General features: G+C 41.8%; 1 long non-coding RNA gene across 1 annotated transcript in view; it reads left to right on the top strand.

Annotated features, from left to right (window-relative positions):
- Positions 1–4,884: 4,884 nt before the first annotated feature.
- Positions 4,885–20,007, top strand: part of LOC126032301 (uncharacterized) — a 36,318-nt gene continuing 21,195 nt past the window's right edge. Inside the window, exons 1-2 of the long non-coding RNA XR_007503844.1 lie at positions 4,885–4,904; positions 6,086–6,172. This is a non-coding gene — a long non-coding RNA (uncharacterized LOC126032301). The remainder of the gene's footprint in view (positions 4,905–6,085; positions 6,173–20,007) is intronic.

Here is a 20,007-nt window from a genome sequence, read left to right as displayed (position 1 = left end):
GAAGGATAGTGGTTCAAATCCTGGCATCCCAAATGGTCCCCCGAGCCTGCCAGGAGCGATTTCTGAGCTTAGAGCCAGGAGTAACCCCTGAGTGCTGCCGGGTGCGACCCAAAAACAAAAACAAAAAAAAAATAGAAAGAAAAGAAAAAGATCTAACTTTGAAAAGTATAAATAAGACCCCTCTGAGCTAGCAAAGAAATAATTTTAAAAATACTCATCTTGGGGGCTGGAATGATAGTATAGTGGATAGAGCATTTTTCTTGCATGCTGCCAACCCAAGTTTAATTATCAGCACTCCATATGGTCCAATGAGCACCACTACGACTGCTCTCTGAGCGCAGAGCTAGCCCTGAAGACTGCTGGGTGTATCCCAAAAGCCAAAACCAAACAAAAACCTCATTTGGGGTACATTTTGGAGTGGACAAAAGCTTGGAATCAGTGGTTTGCACATACTTAAGATAAGTTGGACCTATACTGGCCCAACTCTTAATAAAATGCTTCAACAAATTGATGATTAAATTCTAGTAACAGTTGTGTAAATAAAAGTTCATATTATCAAAAAGTTATGTTTCTTTGGGGGCCTCCAGGTCTAGGGTTGGATGGAGCACATAGCTAACATATGAAAGACCCTGTGTTAATCCAGTTAACATTGTGTTAAATACCTTGCATTACATGGCCCTCTTAAACATTGCTTGGAATATCTTGATGGACTCCACCATTGTCTCCCAACATAACTTTAATAGCATGTAATGTCTATAAATATGAATATTATTTTCCTCTCCATTGAAACCAAATAATGGATCTTCTAAAGTGCTGTCCATTCTTTTTTTTAGAAAATATTTTGTGGAAATTGAAACTATCCTAAGTAGTGTCCTAGCCTTCAAATGTCAGCAGCTATTTAGAAGACAAAGAACTTGATGTCCTTTGTTCTCTGAGTTTCATTTAGAATTCTCTTATATGTATCAGCTGTGTATTCCAGAGTTACATATCTAGGGGTCTTTATTGCTGATATAAGATTGGTCATATATTTTACTGTATCTCTTTATTTGTAATTTGGTGGGAGGTGGTACAACTGGGTTTACGCCTAAATCTATATGTTCAGGGATTATAAAGGTGCCCAACATATGTCCATATGTTGTGTTGGAGAAGAATTCCAGTTGACTGTATGCAAGGCAAGAGTTTTCCTCACTGTATTAACTCTTTCACTACACTTTACAAGATTAATAATCTCAGATACTGAAATAGATGCTGTACATACAGTGCTGAACAAAACATGGTTCTGACCTTTGGAGTTTACCATGTTGTTGTGGGAAAGACTGAATAACAAACATCAAATATATACGTAATTTAGTCAGGGATAGTTCAGTGGGCACCATTTACTTGTATAAGGCAAGTATGAAGCCCTGGGTTTAATCTCTGGCACTGAAAAAAAATTCTTCTGGAGCCAGAGAAATAGAATAGTGGGTAAGGTGCTTTGTCTTGCCCGTGGCTGACTCAGGTTTGATCCCTGACACTCTATATATGTTCCCCTGAGCACTGCTAGTAGTGATTTGTGAGTACAGAGCCAGCAGTAAGCCTTGGGTGTGTACCACTGGAGTAGCCCCAAAACAAAAAACAAGTAAGGTGCTGGATTCATTACCAGTACTATAGGCCTGATACTGCCAGCATTGCAAGTGTAGTGGCCCTGGTGGTCACTGAGTTCTCTTGTGTATGGCTCTCCTATAATAAAATATCAACACATACATGGGATTTACTGTGTACAAGGTACTAGCACACACAGCTATCTTACTGTTGTCTTCTGCCCATTCTCCCTTTCTACTGCTATCCCTTGAATTGGTATGGTTACTCTCTTCATTTTACAGATGAGGAAACTGAAGAACAGATAACTTGAATATATTACAGGTTGGGCTGGAATTTAAATTCAGGTAGTTCATTGATTTTGTACTCTTAACTACCATGTTATATTGCCCCTATTAAACTATCAAATTCAGGTCATCAAGTTGGAAAGGGAATAAGAAATGGTGTGTGTGTGTGTGTGTGTGTGTGTGTGTGTGTGTGTGTGTGTGTGTGTATTTATGAGGTGTAGGAGACATACCTTATAGTGTTTGGGGTTACTTTCCAGCTGTATAGAGGAAAGAGTTTGAACTAGGCCTGCATGCAAAGCATGCATTCAGCCTATTGAGTTAGTCTCTCTGGCCATGAAGTGTTTAGTTTAAATAACAGAAAGGCATTTAAGAAAAAAAAACTGGGGTATCTAATTTTTACAAATTGTGTTTAAAGAGAAATTTTGAAGGCCATAATAAAGAGTACAGCAGACAGTGTTTGCCTTTCATGTGGCCAACCCAAAATTTGATCCACAGCACTCAATATAGTCTGCCAAACTTGCCAGGAGTAATTCCTTGTGTAGATCCCTGAGTACCACAAGTATGAGCCTCCCCCATTCTCCAAAAGAGAGATTTTGGCTAGAGACATAAACTAAGGATTTATAAAGCAGGATTTTTTTTAAACAGAAAGGTGTAGTTTAAAATTTAGGAATTTAGGGGCCAGAGTGATAGCACAGCGGTAGGGCATTTGCCTTGCATGCCGCCAACCTTGGAGGACTCATGGCATCTCATATGGTCCTCTGAGTCTTCCAGGAGCGACTCAGCACAGTCAGGAGTAACACCTGAGTTCTACTGGGTGTGGCTTCCCCCCAAAAAACTAAATAAATAAAAGTTAGGAATTTATTAGCAATACTTGTTTTCAAGAAAATGGAAAGAAAGGTTAAGATTTGGATAGATCCATGGACATTTTCCAGGATGACTGAAAAAAAATTATCAACTGGTTTTGGTAAATGATTAAATATAGAAAGTGAGAGGAAGGAGTCAAAGATGAACATGATTATCTTGTGACTAAGAGGACAATAGAACCATTAAAAGGGGGCAAAGGTAATTTTGAAGGTCTTTATCCTAGAATCTAGAAGTAGACTATACCAAGATTCTTTCAGCCACATTCTAGGACAAGCATTAATTAGTCTCTTCAGCCTCTCAGTAACACCTTGCCATTTCTTTAGCTACCAAGTTTTGAGATTCAGAATTGCATGGAACAGAAAACGTCATTGGTTTAAACCATTATTTTATTAAATAGGTGAAAATATTGACTAGTTTAATTGAAATTGTCAGTCATGTATTTTGGAATTTGGACAAGTGCTCAATGTTTATTCCTGGCTTTGTATTCAGGGATCACTCCTGGTAAGGTTCAAGGAACCATATGGGGTGCTGGGGATCAAACCAGGATGGGCCACTAGCTAGGTAAGTGCCCTGCCTGCTGTACTATTTCTAACAGCTCCAAAATTTCCAGACATTTAGCCTACAATAGATTGAGTATCCATCAGACATAATGTCCTGTACAAATCTTTGTTTCATTCTCCAAGTCACTTTCAAGGAGTGGAAAGATGATACCGAGCCTCTATTTTCCCCTAAATTTAAACTCACCAGAGAATAGAAGGGCCTGAAACAGTGATTTAAATTTACTTTCTTGGAGTACTGCAGAGGGAATGAATGCTTAAATAGGAAAATGCCTACTAAAATCTTTCTTATATGCTATATTATGGAGGAAGCTAATCCTGCTCTGTCGATAGAAAAATCCTCAGAAAAGATCAGAGATCTGAATATAAATTCTCAATTTCGATGATCAGTATCTAAAATGTTTACTGTTAGCCTCATAATCAAAAGGATCTGAAAACTGCTATTTTTTAGGATCATAAATACTTCCAATAATTTTACAATAAAATGTTTTCTCTCTTCTTCTTCTTGTTCTTCTTCTTCTTCTTCTTCTTATTATTATTATTATTATTATTATTATTATTATTTTGGTTTTTGGGTCACACCCGGTAGAACTCAGGGGTTACTTCTGGCTCTCAGCTCAGAAATCACCCCTGCCAGGCTCTGAGGACAATATGGGATGCCGGGACTTAAACCACCATCTCCTGGGTTGGTCTCCTGGCAAAGGCAAACGCCCTACCACTGTGCTATCTCTTCGGCCCCAAGTTTTTCCTTAGGGATTATTTCATGCCCTTTGGAGGTTGGGTGGAGTCTGGCAATCAACAATTAGGGGTCTTGGAGTAGCAGCACTTGCTTCTCTGGCCTGGCAGTGCTGGAGGAGGGACCACCATGGGCACACTGACAGATGTACTGTGTGTGGGATCGGAGCCGATGTCAAGAGTAAAATTTGGGGCACAGTGCTAGCAGGCTTGCACTTCAAATTGAACAGAATTGGCCTCCTCGCAAGTGCATCGGAAGCGCCAGGAGAATCTCCCTCCTAAAATAAACAGGAAGTATCCACAATCTTCTAAATTCAGTGTCTGGATTCATCCCCACTGCTTCACCCTTCACCCCCTATCACCACACCCTTAAAAGCCAGGAGAGGGGGCGAGCCAGGGTAAACATCGGGCGTCAGTCCAAGAAGCAGGGAGGGATCCAAGGAAGGACTCCACTTTGCTCCCTCACAGACTGCAGGGTGCAAGCAGAAGCCCAGCGCTGGAGATCCTGGGCCCCGCGCCACTCCCTCCCTCCCTCCCTCCCTCTTTCCAGTCACGGCCACAGCCAAGGGAGCCCCCGGGGGAGATTCCCCCGCAGTGCCTCGCCGCTAGCACCGCCGCCGCCGCCTAACGGGGCAAGTCGCATGCGCAGTGAGAGGGCGGCGCCGGGGAGAAAAAGGGAGAGTAAGTAAGGGGTGGGAGGGGCGGGCGGCGGCGGCTACAGCGGTCAGTGCCCGTGGGGGTAATAGCGAACCACGCATGCGCCGGCAGGGAGCGAGAGGGAGCGGGAGCGCGCGCGCGCCCTCGTAAGCGACTGTCAGTCAGCCGGTGCGCGCGCGCCCGAAGAAGCCAAGCCGGCAGCCACCGCCGCGCGTGCGCGCTCCCGGTGAGTGCGGCCGCCGGGTGGGCCCGGTGCGGGGGTGGAACTGACGTGCGCCCAGCTTGCGAGCGGGCGAGGGCTCTCCCTCTTTCCCTCCCTCCCTCCCTCCCTCCCAGGTGGCGGGCGCATGCGTGGTCCGAGGAGGAGGGGAAGGGCCGGGAGGGGGAGGCGGAGGAGGCGGAGGAGCGGGCCGCTCGGAGCGCTGCATTTGAGGCGGGGGCGGGGGGCGCCGCTCACGCGCGACAGCCCCGCAGGTGCGGACGGCGAGCGCGCTCACCCCCGCCGCCGCCGCCGAGTGGTCGGGCCCGGCCGGTCGCGAGGCGCCGCGCCGGGTGGGGGCGGGAGGGCAGGAGGAGGCGGAGGAGGAGACGCCGCCGCCGGCCCCACGGTGAGGGGTGGGCGCGGGAGAGTGGGCGCGGGGGGGCGCTGCGTGCGGCCAGAGGCGGCCCTGGCCGGGGCCGAGGACCCCTCAGGGGTCCCCTCAGGGCTGGCTACCCGGGGCCCAGGGCGGTGCGCGCCGGGCCCGCCGAGCAGAACGCTGTCCCCTGGGGCTCCCGGGCCGGCCGGGGACCCGCTAGGCCTCGTGACCCACTTTCTTCCTGTCACAACTCGAGCACGTTTGGAGCGGCGCCCAATGGGGCGCTCCTCTCCTCTCCTCTCCTCTCTTCTCCTCTTCTCTTCTCGGGGGAACCCCCGCCCTCACACCCGCGGCTGGCAGGCACAGACCCCTGAGGCGGGTTCTGGGGGTTCGGCGCATGCAAAGGGGGAAGGGGAGGCTTGGCTTTTTGCACCCCCAAACTGCTTGCTCCCCCGCTCCTCCTCATCTCTTCCTCCCGGGCCCTCCGACCCGCTGCTGCTGTGTCATTTGCAGCGTGGAGCGCGGGCCGAGCCGGCCTGTCTTTTGGGGGGAGCAATCGGGGTGTTCTGGTCTCTCCTAAAGGGCGTCCCGTGCATGGACTTGTTGTGTGTTTGTGTGTATGTCTACATAGGGGCTGTGCCCCGAAAATGAAAAAAAAAAAAGATCCCAAGCCGCCCGGCCTCTGACCCGGCAGATGAAAGAGCAAATGAGTCGCAGCAGGGTTGGTGGCTCTTGGAATTAATGCTCTGCGCGATGGCCCGGCTCGCTGGCTCGCTCGTTTGCCACCAGCAACCATCAGCACCAACCGATTGCATGCCTTCTTTTCTAGGGGAAAGAAAAAAGCACAAGAAACTTGCACCGATCCCCTTGGTCTGACCGTTTTAACGCCGGTTCCCTGGAGCAAATCAAAGCAGAGGTAACGTCACTTGGCTCGGCTCCGAGGTGGCCTTTTCTTTAAAAGAAGGGAAAACAGGTGGATTTAAACAACAACAACCACCTACTTGAAAAGCAAACATGCTGGAAAAAGGATAGGAGCTGGTGCTGCAAAATTATTCCCGGGCATACCTGGGACTCTGGGTCTAGAATCTTGTCCTAGGCAAAGGAAACTGTGAAGGGACAGATTGAGTGGAGTGTCGTTAAAAGGTTAGACTCCCCCAAATGTTTGGACATTGTGGATGGGACCTGGTCGTGGTTAGCAGGTTTGTTCGTGTGTGTTCTGGCAGGAAGAATTTGGGAGCTTCATGGAAGAGGAGTGACCAACAGGGAAATTGAGGGGTCGATAGGGCGGGAGAGTGGGAAATGACAAGCGCCTGGTGGATGAATTTTATTATTTTATTTCTGTGGCTAGATTATAGATATATGAACTCCATGAAACAACTCCATGAAATTTCTCTTCAAAAACTTATTCTTTGACGTTTGTCCATCTGCTTATTTCCCTTTCCTTTTTTTTTTTTTTTTTTTTTTTTTTGTAATTTTGTCTGTCTCTGTGTTTTGCGCTCCAAAAGCTGTGTTTGCATAGGGCTACTTCTGGCTTTGTGCTCAGGGACCACTCCTGGCGGGGTTCGGATGATTTATTGGGTTCCAGGGATCAAACTTGGTTAGCTGCTTGTAAGGCAAGTGCTCCACTTGTCAGCTTGGCTGTTTTGAATGTGGTTTTTCTCAAAAGAAGAGAAAAATAAATCAAAATTAAACTTTAGGGGAGCCAGAGACAAATAGACAGACTCCTGCCTTGCATGCTGCTGACCCCGATGCAATTCTTGGCATCACATAGTCTCCCCCATCTGGCACTACCACTGGGTTGTTGCCTTTGTTACTTGCATTTTATTTTTTTAATTTCTAAAAGTTGAAGTCACAAACGTAACTTTTGGCCAGGTCAGAGGCATGCCAAACCTGCAACGGAGTCTACTTCCGAGTTGTAGTGGTGCTTATCATCCCCACCAGTGCTGGAATGGAGAGTGATGCACATTGGGATTGATTTGGGCCTTTGAACCCTTGATTCCTGAGCTATCTTCCCAGTGACTCCAAATGTATCTAGGTAGCAACGTTTTGCCACATCTGGAGTGCTGTGGGGGACCTCTTGCCTTCAATAACGGTGGTGGGTGTGGTCCCTCCTTTTGCCTCACATCCACCTCTTGCCCTGATTTCAACCTGGCTAGCTGAATAAAAGGGAAGCATCTTAACCCATGTACCTTCTCTCTGGCTGTACTGCATCATACATTGCTAAAATATATACTGATATTACTTCCATTGAACATAATGGGTGGATTATGCTATTTTCAGTTGACGTCCGCTTCCTCCTTTTTTAAGGAGTCATAATTGTGTGAACTTGTGTTTTTCTTTTTAACTCTGTTGTTTAACAAGTGATTTTCTTTGCTCCATTAAAATAGAGTTGATCAGATATTTTACTTTTAAGATTAGTAAACATTTTTCTCCTAAGGAAATAAGACAGAAACCTCAGTGAAATGTCGATTTCTATGTAAATATAATTATTTCTTATAAAAATAAAATTGAAAAATACATTTGAAAGGCAATATTTTATTGCTGCAAAATAAAATTGTTTATATACTTTGGATTTTTGTGAAAACCATATTATTTTGTTTTTGTGTCACACCTGGTGATGCATAGGGGCTACATCTGGCTCTGCACTAAGGAATTACTCCTGTTTGGCTCTGGGCCCTTATGGGTCAACCCAGGTTGGTGTATGCAAGGCAAGTGCCCTACCTGCTACCTAACCCCATAAGCTATATTAAACTTATAAAGCTATGTCAGAGTTTTAAATGAAGTTAAAATTGAAGAGGAGATAATTGGGTATAATTTTTAGGGGAGGATATTTAGACTCCCTCTGGTGGTTAATACTGTGTAATCAAAGTAGTGAACGCTGAATAGTGGGTCAGTTTCTATGGGCTTATTTGTATGCTTCCTATATATATTTTAGGATAGGAGAATTGTATTATTTTATTTTGACCTAGTAATCACACATAAAATAGAATTTATCTTACATGTGAACTCCATGGAGTTCAATCTTTCTGAAAAACGGGATCACATTTCAAAATTTACTTTTACTTTTAGAATTACAGAAGTTACTGGGTGGCTTTAAAACGTTAAAATATAATGTAGATGTTTAATAAATGAACCCCCCCTTACACATTACACTTTTATCACACTCCAGAGACAGCTGCTCTTAGCCATCTGTGTGTAGCTTAAGAGATCTTTTTCTGTGCCTTCACAAATGTAGCCTTTTGTCTCTTATTTCCTTAACACTATTTTTTTTTGTTTTTTTTTTTTTTTTTGTTTTGGTTTTTGGGCACACCCAGCGTTGCTCAGGGGTTCCTCCTGGCTGTCAGCTCAGAAATAGCCCCTGGCAGGCACGGGGGACCATATGGGACACCGGGATTCGAACCAACCACCTTTAGTCCTGGATCGGCTGCTTGCAAGGCAAACACCACTGCGCTATCTCTCCGGGCCCTAACACTATTTTTTACACCCCTTTAGATGTATTTTTTATTATTTATTTATTTCACCAAAGTATCCATATATCTGCATTAGCTATATAGTCCATTGGACCTGTACCACTATTGCCGCAACCCCCTCTTACCCTCCTATTCGAGGGTTAGTTTTGGTTTGGTTTTTATTATTCCTTGCTTTGTTTATTTTGTTTTCTTTTTGTTGTTGTTGGTTTTAGGAGCCACACAAATGATGCTCAGAGATCATTCCTGGTAGTCTCTGAAGGCAATATGGGGTGATGATGATTGAACTCTACCTGCTATACTATTGCTCTAGTCCAAACTTTCTTTTTGGTTTTTGGGTCACACCCGGCAGCGCTCAGGGGTTACTCCTGACTCTAGGCTCAGAAATTGCTGCTGGCAGGATCAGGGGACCATATGGGATGTCGAGATTTGAACCACTGTCCTTCCGCATGCAAGGCAAATGCCCTACCTTCATGCTATCTCTCCAGCCCCCAGAAACTTTGTTTCTTATGATTAATTTTATTTAGCATAATGTTTTCTACTTCTTTCCCACAAACATGTCCCTTTTAAACTTGAAAATAGTAGTGCTGGGCCAGAGAGATAGCTCAGCGATAAGGTATTTGCCTTGCATGCAGCCGATCCAGGATGCACGATGATTTGAATCCCTGTATATGGTCCCCCGTTCCTGCCAGGAGCGATTTCTGAGCACAGAACCAGGAGTAACCCGTGAGCGCCAACGGGTATGACCCAAAAACAAAAACAAAAACAAAAACAAAAAATAGTAGTGGTGCTGGTAGTGGAAATAGGATATAGTTACATTAACATTAACACTGTTGCAAAATGATATCTGAACAGTAAAAAATTGAAAGAAAAGAGAAAACAAACTTGAATTCATTGTTAAATTATTTGTTATTTTGCTTCTACTCTGGACTCTTACCACACAGAGGAGAGAAAACCGGCCAGTAGTATGTTAGAAAGATTGGTTTATACCTTAAGACATATTCCACCTTTTCTTTTGAGGTGCCAGTTTGATTTACAATTTGTGGTGAGGCCGTACTGATGTGAGCTTTATTTGGATTCAAGATAAAGACTTGGATCTATAGTTATTTTACGTAGAGACAACATTCTAGGATTTTCTTTGAGTTTTCACCTAATCAGTGGCTCACATGCTAAGACTTGGACTTTATTCTGCTTCACTTGCAGACCACCAGAAAGCCCCCTAGAGCACATTCATTCTTTCTAGGTCATCTGAAATAAATCTAGGCAGGACCTGCCCTTAACTAAAAGAAACTGATTAATTTGGATGTAATCCAGCCTTTAAAGAGGAAAGAGGAGAAGACACCCTTTGGTCTGGTTTCTGCTTAACTGACAGCAAAGGAGAAGTGGTATGCATACTTTCAAATATGTCCAGGAGGTTATTTTATTTTATTTTTGGGGCCACACTGAGCAGCACTCGGGGATTATTCTTGGCTCTACACTCAGAAATTACTCCTGGCAGGCTCGGGGGACCATATGGGATGCTGGGCATCAAACCTGGATTGGCCACTTGCTAGGCAGACATCCTACCAGCTCTGCTATCGATCCAACCTCAGAAAATTATTTTTTTAAATAAAAAATGCAAAGAATTATAAACTTTAGTTTGTTTTAGGTGATAGTTTGGAAAAATTTTAAGAGTATCAAGAGTCTTAGCTGTGTTGAGATAATATAGAAAGTTGTTCAAAGCTAGCTTAGAAATGTAGGTTTGAGATCTAGTATAGAGGCATCTTGCATTCTGGAGTCAACCTACAGCCTAACTGGGTGTATATTTACTTTATAGGTCTGTCTCTTCTCTTCCCTTTCCTCCTCTTTTCAAATGGGGACTATGCAGTGTCTAGGATCCAACTGAACATCCTGTGTACAAAGCATGCACTCACCCCTGAATTATTTTCTGGCTCTTCCATCTTAGTTTTTTTTTTTTGTTTTGTTTTTGGGCCACACCTGGTGATGTTCAGGGGTTATTCCTGGCTATGTGCTCAGAAATTGCTCCTGGTTTGGGAGACCATATGGGACGCTGGGGATCAAACCCAAAGCCGTCCAAGGTCAGCCGAATGCAAGCCAAATGCCCTACCACTGTGCTATCGCGCCAGACCCATCTTAGCTTTTGAAGAATAGTAAAGTACAGAGTTAAATTGTATCATTATAGCTAGCTAGCATTTATGAGACTGGTAGTTGTTTTTTGTTTCTTAACTACCCAATCGCACTGAAAAGCTATTTGATATTTTATTTGACAGTTATAATATAGCATCTCAAATTCCAGAAAATTTTATTTTTATGTTATTAATTCATTGATATTTAGAATTATTAATTTATTAATATCTAGAATTATTGATTTATTAGTTAATAAAATAATTTATTGTAAATTATTAATTTATTAATTATAAAATACTAGAAAATTAATTCTGCCAGTTACTATTATCTGCCATCTAATATGTCAGGCAATGTTAGTATTAGAAGTAAATTGTGGGCCCGGAGAGATAGCACAGCGGCATTTGCCTTGCAAGCAGCCGATCCAGGACCAAAGGTGGTTGGTTCGAATCCCGGTGTCCCATATGGTCCCCAGTGCCTGCCAGGAGCTATTTCTGAGCAGACAGCCAGGAGTAACCCTTGAGTGCCACCGGGTGTGACCCAAAAACCAAAAAAAAAAAAAGTAAATTGTTTCTTCCTATCATTTCCTTCAAAGCACATATTTTATGTACCTACTCCACATTTTTTACTTCCGTGTTTTGTCAAATGAAAGCAAGCAGTTGCACTGAGAAAAATCAGAGTTCTGCATATCAAAGCTACCTTTTATGTTTGCCCAATTTCTTCTAGTTCTTTGCAAATACATAAAGTTAAAAAAAAATTAAAGCATTCTCTTTTTGGCATTGTATCAGTGGATATTATGTTTTCTCCTTTTCTGAATCTAAAATTATAAGAGTACTGTGAATTTTTTGTAGAGTACTTTTAAGTGTCAGCAATTTAATTTGTACTAATTGACTATAATTATTATTATGACAGTGATAGGTTGTATTACAACCATTTATTAGTCATATTTATAGCTCCGCTAGGTGTCACACCTATGTTTTAGGTGGGTAAAATATTCTTTTTTGTCTTTTCAAATTATACAAATGTTTTTACCTAAAACTCATTATAGTGTTTACTTGGTGTTATTGCTTGTTTTAGCTGTTTTACAAGGATATAATTTGCTTATTATTTTAAATCCAGAATTCAACAGAAAAATAATTTATAAAGAGTTTTTATGGATTGCTTTTACCTTTATAATATACTTTAAAGGTTAGATTTTTCATTTTTCTCTCAGAATGTTTATTGATAGAAATATTTTATTTTTACATCTTCATTAATAAGATCAAAAGGTAAGGGACTGGAGAAATTTTGGGGTTAAGGCACTTGTTTGCATTTAATTTGATCCCCAGCACTACTGGTAGCCCCTGAGAACTATAGGTGTTACCAAGAGTAGAGTCCTGAATACCATTGGCATGACCCAGACCTCCCTTTCTTCTCCCAAAAGTTGAAGAATAAGACAAAATTTCACCTTTTTTCGAGTTTACTTTTTAAAAAAATGTCTTCTCTTTAGTAGGTAGCCCTATACTTAGGACTACCTTGCTAAATGGAGAGACATTGTGTTCAGTGTTAATATGCTATTAAAGCTATGCACAGTAGGCAGAACAAAAAGTTCAATTTTAATTAGATACTTAAAAGTTTAATTCATAGTCCCAGATATTGGGAAATGGTAATATAGGTTGATTTCTTCTTTAAACTTTTTGTTTAAATTTTAGACGATGATTTAGTGATAAGGGTTCATGCATATAATATTCCAGCACCACACCCTCCACCAATCTTCTTCCCCATCCTCCATCTAGTTCCTCTCAACCCTTCTTCTTCTCACCATGATAAACTCAGTTCTGTGGACCAGTTTTCAGGCTCTATTTCTCTGGCCATTTGCTATTCCCTTGTATATCCCACATATGGGATATATGTTTCTAACAGTCTATTCTTACTTAGTTCAGTCAACATGATACTCTGCAGATTCATCCACTTAGAGCAGATTGAGTGAATTCATCTTTTCTTATAGCAGAGTAGTATTCCATCATTTATATATATAAGTAACATAGTTTCTTTATCCAGTCATCTTTTCTTGTCATTTGGGTAGTTTCCAGGTTTGGGTTATTGTCAATAGTGCTGCGATGAACACTGGAATAGCAGGAGGCTTTTTTTGAATAAGATTTTTGAGCCCAAGAAGGTGCAATTGCTGGGTTATTTGAAAGCTCAATTCTTAGTTTATTGAAAAGTGCCGGATTGTTTTCCAAAAAGGTTGAACCCATCAACTAGCACTGGATGAAAATGATTTTTCCCTCACATCCACACCAGCACTGGTGATTTTGTTCTTTTTGATGTGTGCCACTCTGACTGATCTGAGGTGGTATCTTGTTTTGATTGCATGTCCTTAATGATCAGTGTAGCATAGCATTTTTCATGTCTATTTGCCATCTGTATGTATTCTTTGAGGAAATTTCTTTTCATCTCTTCTTCCCATTTTTTAATGGGGTTGGGATTTTTGTTGCTAAGTTTTACAGTGTTGTATGTAACCTGGATATTAGTCCTATGTCATATTTATGGGGAGCAGATATTTTTTTCCCAGTCTTGAGGGTGTCTTTTTATTCTAGTCATTGTTTCTTCTATAGTGCATAGTTTTTTAAGTTGATTTAGTCACATTTGTTTATATTTGCTTCCATTTGCTTGACCTTTTTCTAGATTCACTGGCATGGAGGGTTCTGTCTATTCCTCGAAATGATTTATAGATTCAGGTGTGATATCAAAGTCTTTAATCCATTGTAAGTTGACTTTTGTGTATGGCATTGAGTAGAGGTCTGAGTTCAGTTTTTTACACATGATTCTGAAGTTTTCTCTATTTGTTGAAAAGGGTCTTTTTGCTTCATTTCATACTGTTAGTTCCTTTGTCAAAGATTAGTTGACAGGGACCGAAGAGATAGCATGGAGGTAAGGCGTTTGCCTTGCGTGCAGAAGGTCTGTGGTTCGAATCCCGGCATCCCATATGGTTCCCCCGAGCCTGCCAGGAGCGATTGCTGAGCCTGGAGCCAGGAGTAACCCCTGAGCGCTGCCGGGTGTGACCCCCCCCAAAAAAACAAAACAAAACAAAAGATTAGTTGACAAATAGTATATGAGGTATACCTGAGCATCTCTTCTCTAGGCCATCAGTTCTATTGGTCTGAGAGTTGGACTTTATTCCACTATCATGCTATTTTGACAATTACGGCTTTGTAGTGTTATTTAAAGTTAAGTATCTTCTCCCCCCGCCCATGGGTATATTTTATAGGAATCGCATTGGATTATTAGTGCTTTAGTTATGATTGACATTTTGACAATTCTTTTAATCCATGAACCCGGGACATGTTCCCATTTTTTTGTGTCATCTTTTATTTCTGTAGTCATTTTCTTTGTGTAAGTTTTTAACCTTTTTTTTTTTTTTTTGGTTTTTGGGCCACACCGGTGGTGCTCAGGGGTTACTCCTGGCTGTCTGCTCAGAAATAGCTCCTGGCAGGCACGGGGGACCATATGGGACACCGGGATTCGAACCAACCACCTTTGGTCCTGGATCGGCTGCTTGCAAGGCAAACGCCACTGTGCTATCTCTCCGGGCCTGTATGTAATCTCTTTTGTTAAACTGTTTCCCAGATACTTAATTTTCTTTTGAGTCACAATTGTGAATGGGATTTAAAGAGAATTCTCTCTATTTGTTTGCATATAGAAATGCCATGAATTCCACATGTTGGTTTTTTAGCCTGCCATGTTACAGTATAAGTATTATTTCTGAGAGATTTTTGTTTGTAAAGTCCATGGGTTTTCTAAGTATAATTTCATTTCCTAAGAAAATAGTGATATGGGCTGGAGTGCTGGTAGAGTGGGAAAGGTGTTTTTGCCTTGCACACAGCTGACCCAGGTTTGATCCCCAGCATCCCATATGTATCCCAAGCCTGCTAGGAGTGATTTCTGTGTAGAGCCATGAGTAGCCCCTGAGCGCTCTCTCTCTCTCTCTCTCTCTCTCTCTCGCTCTCTCGCTCTTTCTCCTCTCTCTCTCTCTCTTTCTCCTCTCTCTCTCTCTCTCTCTCTCTCTCTCTCTCTTTCTCCTCTCTCTCTCTCTCTCTCTCTCTCTCTCTCTCTCTCTCTCTCTCTCTCTCAGGAAATAATGTTAGTTTGACTTTTATTCTAATCTGGATGCAGTTTATATACCTTTATTGTCTGCTTGCTATGACAAGTACTCCTAACTACATATTGAATAATAGTGATGAAAGTGTGTAACCTGGGGCCGGGCGGTGGCGCTAAAGGTAAGGTGCCTGCCTTGCCTGCGCTAGCCTAGGATGGACCGCGGTTCGATACCCCGGCGTCCCATATGGTCCCCCAAGAAGCCAGGAGCGACTTCTGAGCGCATAGCCAGGAGTAACCCCTGAGCATCACCGGGTGTGGCCCAAAAACCAAAAACCAAAAAAAAAAAAAAAAAAAAAGAAAGTGTGTAACCTTATCTTCTGTGATTTTAGAGCAGGGATTGAACCCGGGTCCATCCCAGGTCGGCTGCTTGCAAGGCAAATGCCCTATCACTGTGCTATCACTCTAGCCCCCACTTGTATGTGTGTGTGTGTATATACATATATATTTTAATATATTTAAATATTTAATATTTCAATAATTTTAAATATTTAATATTATAGTATATTGATTAAATTATTGATTATTAATTAATATAATTTATCCATTGATTAACATAATATGATATAATGTAATATGATATGTTGAATATTTAATATATTTAATATATATTTAAACTTGATTGATTGATTGATTGATTGACTGATTTTGGGCCACACCCAGTGGTGCCCAGGGGTTACTTACTACTGGCTCTGTACTCAGAAATTGCCCCTGGCAGGCTGGGGGACCATATGGATGCCGGGAATGGAACTGGGTCCTTCCCAGTTGGCGTCATGCAAGGCAAACGCCCTACCACTGTGCTATCTCTACGGCCCCTCCACTTGTATTTTTTTTTGTTTGTTTGTTTTGTTTTTGGGCCACACCTGACAGCGCTCAGGGGTTACTCCTGGCTATCTGCTCAGAAATAACTCCTGGCAGGCACTGGAGACCATATGGGATGCCGAGATTCGAACCAGCCACCTTAGGTCCTGGGTCGGCTGCTTGCAAGGCAAACACTGCTGTGCTATCTCTCCGGTCCCCACTTGTACATTTTAAATCATTCTCACATTCCTGGAATAAATGCTACTTGGTTATAGTGTATGATTTTTATGATGTATTTTTGAATTCAAATTGCTAATATTTTGTTAAGGATATTTGCACCTATTTCAGGTATATATGTCTGTAGTTTTTTTAGTGTGTCTCTGTCTGCTTTTGGTATGAGGGTATTGTTTGCCTCATGGAAAGTGGGAGGGTTCTTGTTACTTTGTCTTCACGGTAGAGCATGAAAAGAATAGGGTATAGGTCTTTAAAGATTTGGAAGAACTTACTTATAATCCATTTGGGCCCAGGTTTTATTTTGGGGTAGATATTGGTCTGTTCAGGTGTTTCCTCATTTTGAAGGCTATTTTTTCCAATTTTACTTTTTTTTTTTTTTTTTTTTTTTGGTTTTTGGGCCACACCTGGTGGTGCTCAGGGGTTACTCCTGGCTGTCTGCTCAGAAATAGCTCCTGGCAGGCACGGGGGACCATATGGCACACCGGGATTCGAACCTTAGGTCCTGGATCGGCTACTTACAAGGCAAACGCCGCTGCACTATCTCTCTGGGCCCCAATTTTACATTTTTATTACTTTCTTTAAACACCCTATTTTTTTTAAAGTTGAGCAATTTATTTTGTTTTTTTGTTGCTGTGACTTTTTTTTAATATAATTTTTATTTTGATCATAGTGGCTTACATATTGTTGACAATAATATTTTAGGTACATATTTACATAAAATCAGGGGGGATTCCCGTCATCAATTTGTCCTCCCTACACCTCCATTTTTGTCCTACTTCCCATATCCTCTTCCCTCACCCCCAGGGCTGCTAGAATATGTGGACCCCTCTGAACCTAGCCTACTACTACTTAGTAGTCTTGCCCCTGTTTGGTCTTGGTGCCTCCCTTATTTTCCCCTCTAACTGGGAGACAGGACTAGGTAGTTCAAGTTACCTGGTTTTGTTTGAAGAAGAGAAAAGTAATAAACTGGGGTAAAAGTCTAATAGCCGAAAATGGGCGGAATCCTTCTAGAGGCTCTCATCATTGGTTTGAGAGACGAATGAGAAAAAGAAGGTGAAACACTCCACCAGTACAAAAAGAAGTGTCAAATATCCAGTGAGGACTCCAACAATAACGATAAGCACCACAAACAAACAAACAAACAAACAAAAAAAACCCCCGCCATGGTCTTGAGATAAGAAACATGGCAGAACACATAAAGAAAGAAAAGAAAAGAAGAGAAAAAAATTAAGTATAAATGGGGACAACAACTTCAATAACCACACCAAAACAAAGAAATTGACCAAAAATAGATAGGTAAATTAATAATAATAATAATAATAAATGAAGGTAAAAAATAATATATAAAAAATAAACAATGTTTTGTGCTTTTTGCTTTTTTTTTTCCCTCCTGCCCTGGCACAGTAAATACTGTGGTCATTCGAAAAAGAATTCACTTGGCCTAAGAGATATGGGGTTTCTCCGCCCTTGGAGTATATTGTCATGGGATTAACTATAGACTCTGTTCAGGATCATTTACTCTCCCGGTGGTGCTTTTGTGGTGTTTGGAAGACTTCTGCTCCATCCTGGGTGATATAATCAGACCTCTGTATCTAGAGATCTCAGTATCTGCACAGGTCCAGGGGTGGGACTTATGATGCAGTCAGTCTTTGTGGCTCTAGAAGTTCTGTTCCCTTAGTGTCATTTTAATCCATCTTCTGTGGTTGGTGGTCTTGGTCTTTGCACTGAACCTAGGATGGCAAAAACACCCTATTTTAAATAGTTGTCATAATACATTTGTTTCTGCCATTCAATGTTCCAGCACCAATTCCACCACCAGTGTAACATTCTCTCCACCATTGTTCCTGGATTTCCTTCTCTCTTGGCAGGCATGAAATAATTTCCTTTATTGCTTGTTTAATTACCTCTTAATTAAGGTTGCTGATTGATATATCTGTGTTAATCAGTTTTGTGACTTCTCTTATGTGAATTCTCTGCTAATTTGACATATAATTTGGTGTGGTCACACTGGGGTGGCAGTATTGAAAAATATGTGTCACACAGTGTCACATGGCCACATATCAATTCCACCAGGAATTCCAGGTTCTGTGGCTGACATGGCAATAGTTGTGGAGGTGTCTGTGGCTGCCAGGGCTTTGAAAGTATGGGGGGATGGTCTGTTTGTTCCCAGCCAAAATACTGATATACCTGGAGTTTTGGCCAGTTAGGTGTTTATGCAGAGATCAGTGGAAAAGCGGTGAAGTTGGCCCATTGTTGTGGCTACAATTGTAGGTATGAATATAGCTGCTGAAGCTTTGGCAGGGTGTGGACTTCGCCCTCCTCTCCTCCTGAAGTGCCTCAGTTTTCAGCTGTTAGACCAACCGGTGTACCCATGATTTTTTGCAACTTAGTTTACATCTCTTTCAAGAATAAAATGTGTCTAAGGAGCTGGCTAGTGAGGCAGAATGGAGGCCAAGACATGTTGCTGGCTGCCAGAGCTTCCGGAAGTACACAGGGTGTGTGAAAGCTGTGTGAATATGAACCTCTCTGTGTTGTCTCTTCAAACACATTCACTGCAGAAAGAGTTCTCAGCCCAAATACTGACATATATCCTCAAATGTTTGAGTCCAAAAATTCATCATTTCTTCTATTCTTCATTTCATAGTGATTCCTGATGATCCTATGAATTTCTGTGTTATTTGTTGTGATATATCATTCCTTTCATTTCTGACTTGATTTATGCTTTCTTTGTGCTAATGGTTTGTCAGTATTTGTTCTTTCAAAGATCAGCTATTGGTTTCATTACTCTTTTTATCCCCTTATCTATTTTTATTGATTTTGATCTAAGTTATTATTTCCTTCTTTCTGCTTGCTTTGATTTCCCTTTGCTGGTCTTTTTCTAGCTGCTTAAGATGTGCTGTTAAGTTATTTGAGCCCTTTCTTACTTTTTTTGTTTTGTTTTGCTTTGCTTTGTTTTGTTTTGTTTTTGTTTTTGTTTTTGTTTTGGGCCACACCTGGCGGCACTCAGGGGTTACTCCTGGCTATCTGCTCAGAAATAGCTTCTGGCAGGCACGGGGGACCATATGGGACTCCAGAATTTGAATCGAACCAACCACCTTAGGTCCTGAGTTGGCTGCTTGCAAGTCAAACACTGCTGTTCTATCTCTCTGGCCCACCTTTCTTACTTCTTAATGAATGCTTGCATTACTATAAAGTTCACTCATAATGACATTTTCACTGTATCTTTTATGTTTTGCTATCATGTTTAAAGGTTTCTTATTTTAAAATAAAACAGAGCTGGAAAGAGACTACAGAGGTTAAGGCATTTCCTTTACTTAGGACTGATCCTGGTATGATCTCTGGCATCACAAATGGTCCCTTGAGCACCAGTGGGTCTGAGGGTATGACTTCCAAGCCAAAAACACACACATACACACACACACACACACACACACACACACACACACACACACACACACACACACACACATATATATATATATAATTTAAATAAATAAAACAGGATTGAGAACATGATTCGGTGATAAAGCAATTAGGTATAAGGCTGTGGGTTCTGTTCTTGACACTGCAAAATATCTAGATGTGTAATAGGCCCCAAATTTGACCCCTGCTCTGTATACTGCTATGCTCCCATTTCTCCCAGTATTACCAGGTTTGAGCAATACTTTATTTCCTGGCAGGCACTTATCAATGCTAGACCTGGATTAGCAGGTTAAGTATTGCCAGGATTGGAAACTGATGCTTAAGCTTTGCTTAGGGATGGTCTCTCCCTGGCAAATAAGAACATCACTTTTTATATAAAGCTATTTCTTTATTAACTTTTTCCTTTAGTTATAAAAATAGTACATCCTTAGAACTTTTTTTTTTTTATGGGATGAGAGTGGCTTTCTCAAGTGAAGAGGCCTGGGGACTCCTCCGGTCCAATAGGCCAGAGATTCATTATAGTGCTGCCTGGGCTTTGTGGTGCTGTAGTTTTGGGCTACCCCAT

This window comes from Suncus etruscus, chromosome 16 (genome assembly GCF_024139225.1).
Source record: "Suncus etruscus isolate mSunEtr1 chromosome 16, mSunEtr1.pri.cur, whole genome shotgun sequence".
NCBI lineage: Eukaryota > Metazoa > Chordata > Mammalia > Eulipotyphla > Soricidae > Suncus > Suncus etruscus.
Note: the sequence above shows the minus strand (reverse complement) of the source record. Positions and strands in the feature narration are given on the sequence as shown.